General features: G+C 39.3%; 2 pseudogenes; both read left to right on the forward strand.

The window, feature by feature from the left end:
• Positions 1-1,068: 1,068 nt before the first annotated feature.
• LOC112619039 lies at positions 1,069-2,361 on the forward strand (annotated as a pseudogene).
• Positions 2,362-5,106: 2,745 nt separating this feature from the next.
• On the forward strand, positions 5,107-6,408 carry LOC112619038 (annotated as a pseudogene).
• Positions 6,409-9,048: the final 2,640 nt, after the last annotated feature.

Here is a 9,048-nt window from a genome sequence, read left to right on the forward strand (position 1 = left end):
TCAAAGTACCCAGTTGGAGTGGAGCATCTGTTTCTTCCTAGACTCCCACATATTCACTGTTCCATAGTGTGGCTTCAGTGAGATGACCCAGCTCTACAGAGACAACTTCACTGTAGGAAACTTCCAGTGGAAATTTCTGCAAATTTCAACAAATCAACCTCGTGCTTAGGCAACATAGGGAGAAACTTATGTTGTGCCATTTCAGTGGGATGGAAAAAATCCCTCTCCTGCTGGTCTGAAATTCCACCACTGTGATAACTACAGTTCATTCACTGGTGGATATAAAAAATGAAAGTTTCTAATTACAGGTTGCAATTCCAAACTGCCCACTCAGAATTTGTCTGCAAAGGTAAAGGATAAAATTTTTGAAAATGTAATTTTCTCAATCCCTATTGTCAAGTTATTTCCTGCTTGTGAGTTGCTCATAAGTATGTCTTATACAGGCAACAGGGATCAGTGAGAATCAGCCTTCTGACCCTAACAGTAGCTGTAGCCTGGACCACTGCCCCTGCCTTTATTACAGCCTCTCATTCTGCTCCAAAAATGCCACTTCTGTGTTCAAAAACCTGTGATGGATACCCATTTTATTTAATAACCACTGCTTTCAACTTATCTTCTGCTGGGTACTGGTCTAAGCAATTTATAAATATGAATTCATTTAATCTTCACAATCCTCCTATGAAATCCATTTTTTTTTCCAGTTAAGGAAACTGAGACACAGATATGTTAGGTAAATAACCCCACGGTTACACAGCTAGTAAGTGGTAGGACTGGCAGTGGAACCCATATAGATAGTCTGGCTCCTAGTCTGTGCTTTTGATCACTCCAGTCTGAAGCTTCATTGTCTAACAAATTAGTACAAAGTTTTCACCAGACTTTGCATTTCTCGGCAGTACGGCCCCAACTAACCTTTTCCAGGGTTATCTCACGTCACCATGACATTATACCATCTACTCAGTATCCATTCATCCAAAAAAAAAGAAAATCTATTGAACACCTTGTGAAGCCACAGCCTAATGAAAAGACAGACATTAAGAAAGAATCGGCAGCTCAAGTGGCCAAGGCAAGATGGGTGAAAGTCAGAGTGGGGGTTATGGTCCTGGAGTTTGCAAGAAGGATGACAGGACAAGAAAAATAAATACAAACCTCCTGTATCAACTAGAGTGGAGAAGAAGAAAACACAGGGACTAGATGCTGCCAGCAAAGTGCCGATGAAAATTACTGAAGTTAGAGAGAATTGAAGACTGTCTTCTCATGGAGGAAGAATTCATTAGAAATCAGAAATAAATGAAACCATTAGAGGAAAAGCAACAGGAGAAAAGATTAAAAGTGGATGATCTGAAGGGGGACCCTAACAGTAGTAGGAACCCTGGAAGAGATCACAATCATACCATCATTCTACATCTGTGGGCTCAGAACACTACATCGGCATTCTTTCATTTATAGACAAGGATCTGCTGGAACCTGGCTGCTCGGTTCTGCTAAGCCACAAGGTGCATGCAGTGATAGGGGTGCTGATGGATGACATGGATCCCCTAGTCACAGTGATGAAGGTGGAAAAGACTCCCCAGGAGACCTATGCTGATACTGGGGGAAAGTTGGACAACCAAATTCAGGAAATTAAGGAATCTGTGGAGCCTCCTCTTACCCAACCTGAATATTATGAAGAGACGGGTATAAAGCCTCCTACCGGGTGGGGGGTCATTCTCTATGGTCCACCTAGCACAGGTAGAGCCTTGTAGCCAAAGCGGTAACAAACCAAACCTTAGTCACTTTCTTGAGAGTGGTTGGCTCTGAACTTATTCAGAAGTACCTGGGTGATGGGCTCAAACTCATACTGGAATTGTTTCAAGTTGCTGAAGAACACGCACCAACCATTGTGTTTATTGATGATATTAATGCCACTGGGACAAAAATATATGACTCAAATTCTGGTGGTGAGAGAGCAATTCAGTGAACAATGTTGGAACTGTGGAACCAGTTGGATGGATTTGTTTCTAGGGGAGATGTGAAAGTTATCATGGACCCAAACCAAACAGAAATTTGGATCCAGCACTTAGCAGACCAGGTCGCATTGACAGGAAGATCGGGATCCCCCTCCCTGATGAAAATACTAAGAAGACCATCTTTCAGATTCACACAAGCACGATGACGCCGGCTGATGATGTAACTCTGGACGACTTGATCATGACTAAAGATGACGTCTTTGGTGCTGACATCAAGGCAATCTGCACAGAAGCTTGCCTGATGGCCTTAAGAGAGCCACAGAATGAAGGTAACAAAGGAGGATTTCAAAAAATACAAATAAAAAGTGTTCTTTGCAAAAAACAGGAAGGCACTCCCAAGGGGCTCTATCTCTAGTGAACCACAGCTGCCATGAGGAAAATGGTTGGGAGATTTTCCAATCTCTGAAAGGGATGAGGCTGGGGACTTGCCCAGAGGAATCACTGTTCCAGTTTATTTTTATTGGTAAGATGTTCTGTGTGTCTTTTGGAGTAAAATGTGTAAATGCCCATTGGGCAGCCTTCTTATCTTGGTCACTGTGCAGCACTCTGCTTCCCAATAAAGCATGCTATTTCACCAAAAAAAAAAAAAAAAGAAAGAAAAAGAAAAAAGAAAGAAAGAAAAAAGGAAAATCCATTAACAGTACTATGGATGAAGTGTGGCAGGTTTGCATAATGGAACAATATACAGAAGTGAAAATTAACAAACCACAACCACAGACAACAGCATGGCCCAACCAGCTAAGACTGATGCTGCAAATGCTGGGTTGGGAGCAGCAATGTCTGCTATTGGCAAGGGCACTGAGGCAACGTGCTAGAGAACATGGCCTGTAAAGGGAAGGGGCTGCCTTGGTGATTCTAAGAACTTTCAGCCTCTGGAGCACAGTGTCACTATGGCTTTCCTTGTTGCCCTTCCTTGGTTGATTTCTTTTCCAAGCAGCCAGTTGCAGTACTTGCTGACTTAAATGCTTGTCTATTCCTCCTGAAGAGAAAAAACAACAGGATAACTTGGTCCATCTTAGAACTTAAAAAAAGAGAAAAGTCTAAAGTAGTGAATGAAATAAACATTTAAGTCTTGTGCCTTACAACCCATCAGAGATGTTGGCATTCTAAGACCTGTCCTGCCTGCAGAACACATGGTCCTGCATTCTGGTTTATATAATAAACCGAATGATTGATGGGCAATAATGAGGGTCCACCACTACTGAAAAACAAAAGCTTAGTAACAGTGACAAGTTAGGATCAAATGGCTTTGTGTGCTGCAATATCTTATTACAATATCTTTCCATTTTTCATGTATCCAAAAATACCTTTAAAAGGTGGTCCAAATGATTGCTACTGGTTAAATAATTATTTATGTCTATTGTTTTCGTGGTCTACTACTATTTACATTTGATATTTTATATAATCAAATAATTGTTTATGTAGAAATTATCTGTTAAGACAAGATAACCAAAGCTTCTTCTAACAATAAAATCAACACTTCTGATTTTAATTAGGTAAAATCTAAGTGTTTAGAATTCAAAACTATTTTTGAATATAAATATAAATATTTTCAATAAAATCTACACATTAAAAATTTTTTTCTACTACCCAAAGCAGTCTGCAGATTCCATACAATCCCTATCAAAATACCCAGGCCATTTTTCTCAGAAATAGGAAAAGCAGTCCTAAAATTCTTGTGGAACTATTCACAAAAGAGCCTGAATAGTCAAAGCAACCCTGAGCAAAAAGAACAAAGCTAAAGGCACCACACCATCTGACTTCAAAATATATTACAAGGGTAGAGTAACCCAAATAGCTTAATATTGGTGTAAAAATAGGCACATAGACCAATGGAACGAATAGACAACCCAGAAATAAATCCACATATTCACAGCCAACTGATCTTTGACAAAGCCATTAACAACATACACTGGGGAAAGTACAATCTCTTCAATAAATGGTGCTAGGAAAACTAGATAACCATATGCAGAAGAATGAAACTGGACCCCTATCTCTCACCATGTACAAAAAAATTGACTCAGAATGGATTAAACACTTAAATATAAGACCCCAAACTGTAAACTTACTAGAGGAAAACAAAGGGAAACTGTTCAGGACACTGGCCTAGGCAAACACTTGACAGCTAAGACTCCAAAAGCACAGACAATGAAAACAAAAATAGACAAATTGAACTATATTAAATTAGAACGCTTCTGCATAGCAAAGGAAACAGTAAATGGAGTGATGAGACAACCTGTAGAATGGGAGAAAATATTTGCAAACCATCATCTGACTGGAGACTGATATCTAAAATACACAAGGGTGATAAAAATGCACCTAGATGCCACATGATTCAAGAACAATTGGAAAAGTCATATTTCTTGTGAAGGGTATCTTAGAAATAATTATGCATAGAAGATATAGATGTACACAAGTCACTTGCCTGTTTTACTCACTTATCCCCTTTTAGACTTTGGGTTTAAGATCCCTAGCTTAGTTTTTGTATCTATAATTTCATCCTTGGGTACAGATCACCACTGAGACTTAAATAAAATATTTCCTACCTCAAGACACAGTCCTATTTTCTTTCTTTTATTTTCAGTGAAATTCTGAGCCTTTATGGTGGCAATGTGCCTAGAACCATGTCTATGCCAAAATTTTTACTCACGTTTTCTTATTTCTCAGCTTCCTTTGTTTCTAGCCATGTAACCCAGCTCTGACCAATAAGATGTAGGCAGGACACTCTGCTGACTTAGGAATTTTACATTTCTCTGTAGAAGGTACATACAATTGGTTTGGCCCTTGATCATTCCCCCTTCTTCCTGCTTTGAAGTGGACAAATTATCTGGAGATGTAAATGCCATTTTGTACTTGTGAGGAGATAGCCACAAAGACAAAAGTCAGCATGTGAAGGATGCTTAGCAGAAAGGATAGCAAGAGTCTGAACTCTTGGGTGCAGTTGTGTAGCTAAACCAATCACCAGTAATTGCATCGGTTTGGTAATATGAGAAAAATAAACCCTTCATGTTTAAGTCATGTTGGTCAGCTTTTCTGCTACTGGCAGCCAAATACATTCTTGATTTGTTTTTCTTCCCTTCTCTTTCTCTGAAGAATCACCATGATGGCTGAGATCCTGTACACATATCCTGAAAACTGGAGGGCCTTCAAAGCCCTCATCACTGCTTAGTACACCAGGGCTCGGTGTGCATGCTCTCTGCACCATTCACACTTCCACTTTGGCCAAACTAACCACAACCCTAAATTTCTCTGCAAATTTCCTGCTGGCAAGATTCCAGCATTTAATGGTTACAGTGGAGTCTGTGTGTTTAAGAGTAATGTCATTACCTACTGTGGGAGCAATGAGGAGCTGCAGGAAAGTATTCCAGAAGCAGAAGCCCAGGTGGTGCAGTGGGTAGGCTTTGCTGATAACAACATAGTACCCTTAGCCAGTACTTGCTTGTTCTCTACCTTGGGCATCATGCACCACAACAAATAGGCCACTAAGAATGCAACAGAGGACATGAAGTGAATTCTGGGGCTGCTGGATGCTCACTTGAAGATGAGGACTTTTCTGGTGGGTGAATGAGTAACTGGCTGACATCACAGTTGTCTGCACCTTGTTGTGGCTCTCTAAGCAGGTGCTGGAGACTTCTTTCCAAGCATTTCTCAATATCAACCATTGGCTCCTCACCTGCATTAACCAGACCCAGTTCCAGACCATCTTGGAAGAAGTGAAACTGTGTGAGAAGATGGCCCAGTCTGATGCTAAAAGTTCTGTAGAAAGCCTGACTAAAAACGACACCCATGGAAAGGGAAAGTTTCATTAAAAGAGAAGCAGATGCCTCAGGCTGAGCAGAAAGAGGAAAAAATGTGGCTTCTCCTGCTCCTGAGGAGGAGATGGATGAATGTGAGCATGCACCTGCTGCTGAGCCTAAGGCCAAGGACCGCTTTGCTCAGCAGCCCAAGAGTACCTTTATGTCGGGTGAATTTACACCCAAGTGCTCCAGTGAGGACACACTGTGTCACTGCCATATTTTTGGAAGCACTCTGTTAAGGATGGCTGGTCCCTATGGTACTCTGACTGTCACCTCCCTGAAGAACTCACCCAGACCTTCATGAGTTGCAACCTCATCGCTGAAGTGTTCCAGTGACTAGACAAGCTGAGGAAGAACACCTTTGCCAGTGTCATCCTCTTTGGAACCAACAACAGCAACTCCATTTCTGGAATCTGGGTCTTAAGAGGCCAGGAGCTTGCCTTTCCCCTGAGTCCAAATTGGCAGGTGGACTACGAGTCATACACATAGCAGAAACTGGATCTTGGCAGTGATGAGACCAGATGCAGGTTCAAGAGTACTTTTCCTGGGATAGAGCCTTCCAGCATGTGGGCAAAGCCTTCAATCAGGGCAAGATCTTCAAGTGAACATCTCCTGCCATCACCCAGCTACCTGAACCTGTGCTTCAGGGAGGTGAGGATCATCAAAGAAAACTGAACATTGGAAAAAAAAATAAATACTTCAATATTTTATTAATTCTATAATAATGCAAACAGCTGTGCAATCATTTTGATAGATGGCAACTCAGTCTCCATGTCTGGCAAAAATAGTGGGGTTGGGAAACGGACAATCGTGACCTGGCTCTGTCCCAAATGAGCAGCTTCTATTCAGTTCCTATTGATAGTTGCTATGCTGGAATGTTATCCGATTTTTTAAAAGAAATCAGAAATGTAAATTTTTATATGAAATCTCACAATTCAATATTAGTAATGAATTTGGATGTTTCAGACTTCCCAAATGGCCTCATGAAGGCTAAAAGTTTTTTGACCTCTGAGAGCAGGTGTCAAAGACAAGAACTCTTACCACAGGTCAAGCCTAGCAACTGCCTCTAAGTTTCCTTTCCCAGTGCAGATGCCAGCCTTCTCTGTGAGCATGTTCCTTTTCCACTTCACAATGTCTACATAGTCTCATCAACCTTGACAAACAAATAAGTGTTAAGTTAGGGCACTTTTCATTCTAAAACTGGAGTCCATTTCCAAGAGCAAATTTTACTGTAGGAATTTCCAATTTTTCACTAAAGGCTAAATAATCTTTGTCATTAAAATTTATACCATTAAAATTAAAAAACAAACCCAGCTATTTCTGGTTACAATAAAAAGCAAATATTGACTCTTTTGATGGTGAAATGACTGCTTCTTTGTTCATCCTTTCAGTAGTTTGTTTTCATCTAGAAAGTGCTATTTACTTTATAAGTAATACCAATGGTCTGTTTTCAGTTCAGGAAAATGCTCAACTCCTTTACTTTCTCAAATTTTCCCAAGTATAACTTTAATAAATAAAGCTCTGCCTTGTCCTCATGCATTCTGGTTTTCCTTTTTCCTCCTGTTGTTTTCTGTCTTCCCATTTCACTCTAACCTTCAGCCTTTTGGTAAGCCTGTAGCAAAACCAAGAGTAATTTGACAACAAATATGCTCCTTACTTCACAAAATAATATTCTTATGGATTTATATCACTGTAACTATCGAAGGCAACTGATAATTTCCTTGGACCATTGAGATTCTCCAATCTCAAATTGAATACTCTTTTTCTCTTATAGTGATAGAAGTGTACCTTTTGGACTCTGTTACCTGATCTTGGTACCTGCATCTGACCTCTGCCTTTCTCGTAACTGGACCACTATGCAGCTGTCTCACCAGGTTTATAGTATCCTTCTCCTCTGAGAAATCCTTTGGATTTGCTATGTCCCTTTGTCTTTCTCCTAAGTAGCAAAACAACCAATACATAACTAAAAGTAAAATGAATTTTTTCAACACATGATTCTCCACACTGCATAATATCCATCAGTGCCAAGTCATCTCAGCAACCCTAGCCATGTAAATGTATCTGTTTATAGCTTATAAATCTCCAGTCTACTCTTTGAGTAATCTCTATTTGCCTTTTCTATTCATAAGCATAATACATAACACATTTGCCTGTTTATCTAACAGTTATTACTTCTTCATGTTTCTTAATGTTTCATCTTAGTGAGAGGCATTGATTGGATCTTCCTTCAACATAGAGATGGGCCAAAATTTGCTAAGTGTATTTATTTATAATTTATGTTCCTTATAGTTCCAAAATGCATTTGAGATCATTTAGATGAAAATATGTAGTTAGCTTAATTAAAATAAAAACAAAAGTTAAAAATATCTTTTAGAGTTAGGATAAGATAGCTATTGTCACAGAGTGTAAAATTTGGCTTGAACTTATTTGGCAAGCCAGGAAAAATAGAAAGTAGTACAAAGCTCTCATTATGTCATCAAATAAACCACATGAGTTCTTTCCTCAATAAATGAATGTCTGTAACAAATATTTGTCAATGACTCACAACGCCTCAGACACTACACTTGCTGTGTGGATACAAAGACAGAAGATACTAAAATGACCTGAAAAGCCCAACATCCAGTTTGGCAGACAGACCTATAAATAATGACAATAACATGAATTAAATTTAGTGCTTGAAATCTGCACAGGGTGTTATTGAAACACTTACTGGAATCAGAAGTAGTTACATCTCCTGAAGAGAAGCATGTTCCATGTGCTGGGGAAAAGAATGTGTATTCTGTAGCCACTGGATAAAATGTCCTGTAAATATCAATTATGTCTATAGTACAGATTAAGTCCAATGTTTCTTTGTTGATTTTCTGTATGGCAGATCAGTCCAATGCTGAAAGTGGGGTATTGAAGTCTCAAGTTATTATTGTATTAGGGTCTATCTCTGTCTTTAGCGCTGATAAAATTTGCTCTGTATACCTGGGTGCTCCAGTGTTGGGTGCATATATATTTATAATTGTTATATCTTCTTGCTGAATTAACTCCTTTATCATAATATAGTAACCTTCTTTGCCTCTTGTAGTTTTTCTCTTTAAATCTATTTTGTCTGATATAAGTACAGCTACTTCGGCTGTTTTTTTGGTTTCCACTGGCACGGGTTATCTCTTTCCATCCCTTTATTTTCAGTCTGTATGTCTTTATAGGTGATGTGTATCTCTTAAAGGCAACAGGTAATTGGGTCTTATTTTTTGGTT

This window comes from Theropithecus gelada, chromosome 2 (genome assembly GCF_003255815.1).
Source record: "Theropithecus gelada isolate Dixy chromosome 2, Tgel_1.0, whole genome shotgun sequence".
Lineage (NCBI taxonomy): Eukaryota > Metazoa > Chordata > Mammalia > Primates > Cercopithecidae > Theropithecus > Theropithecus gelada.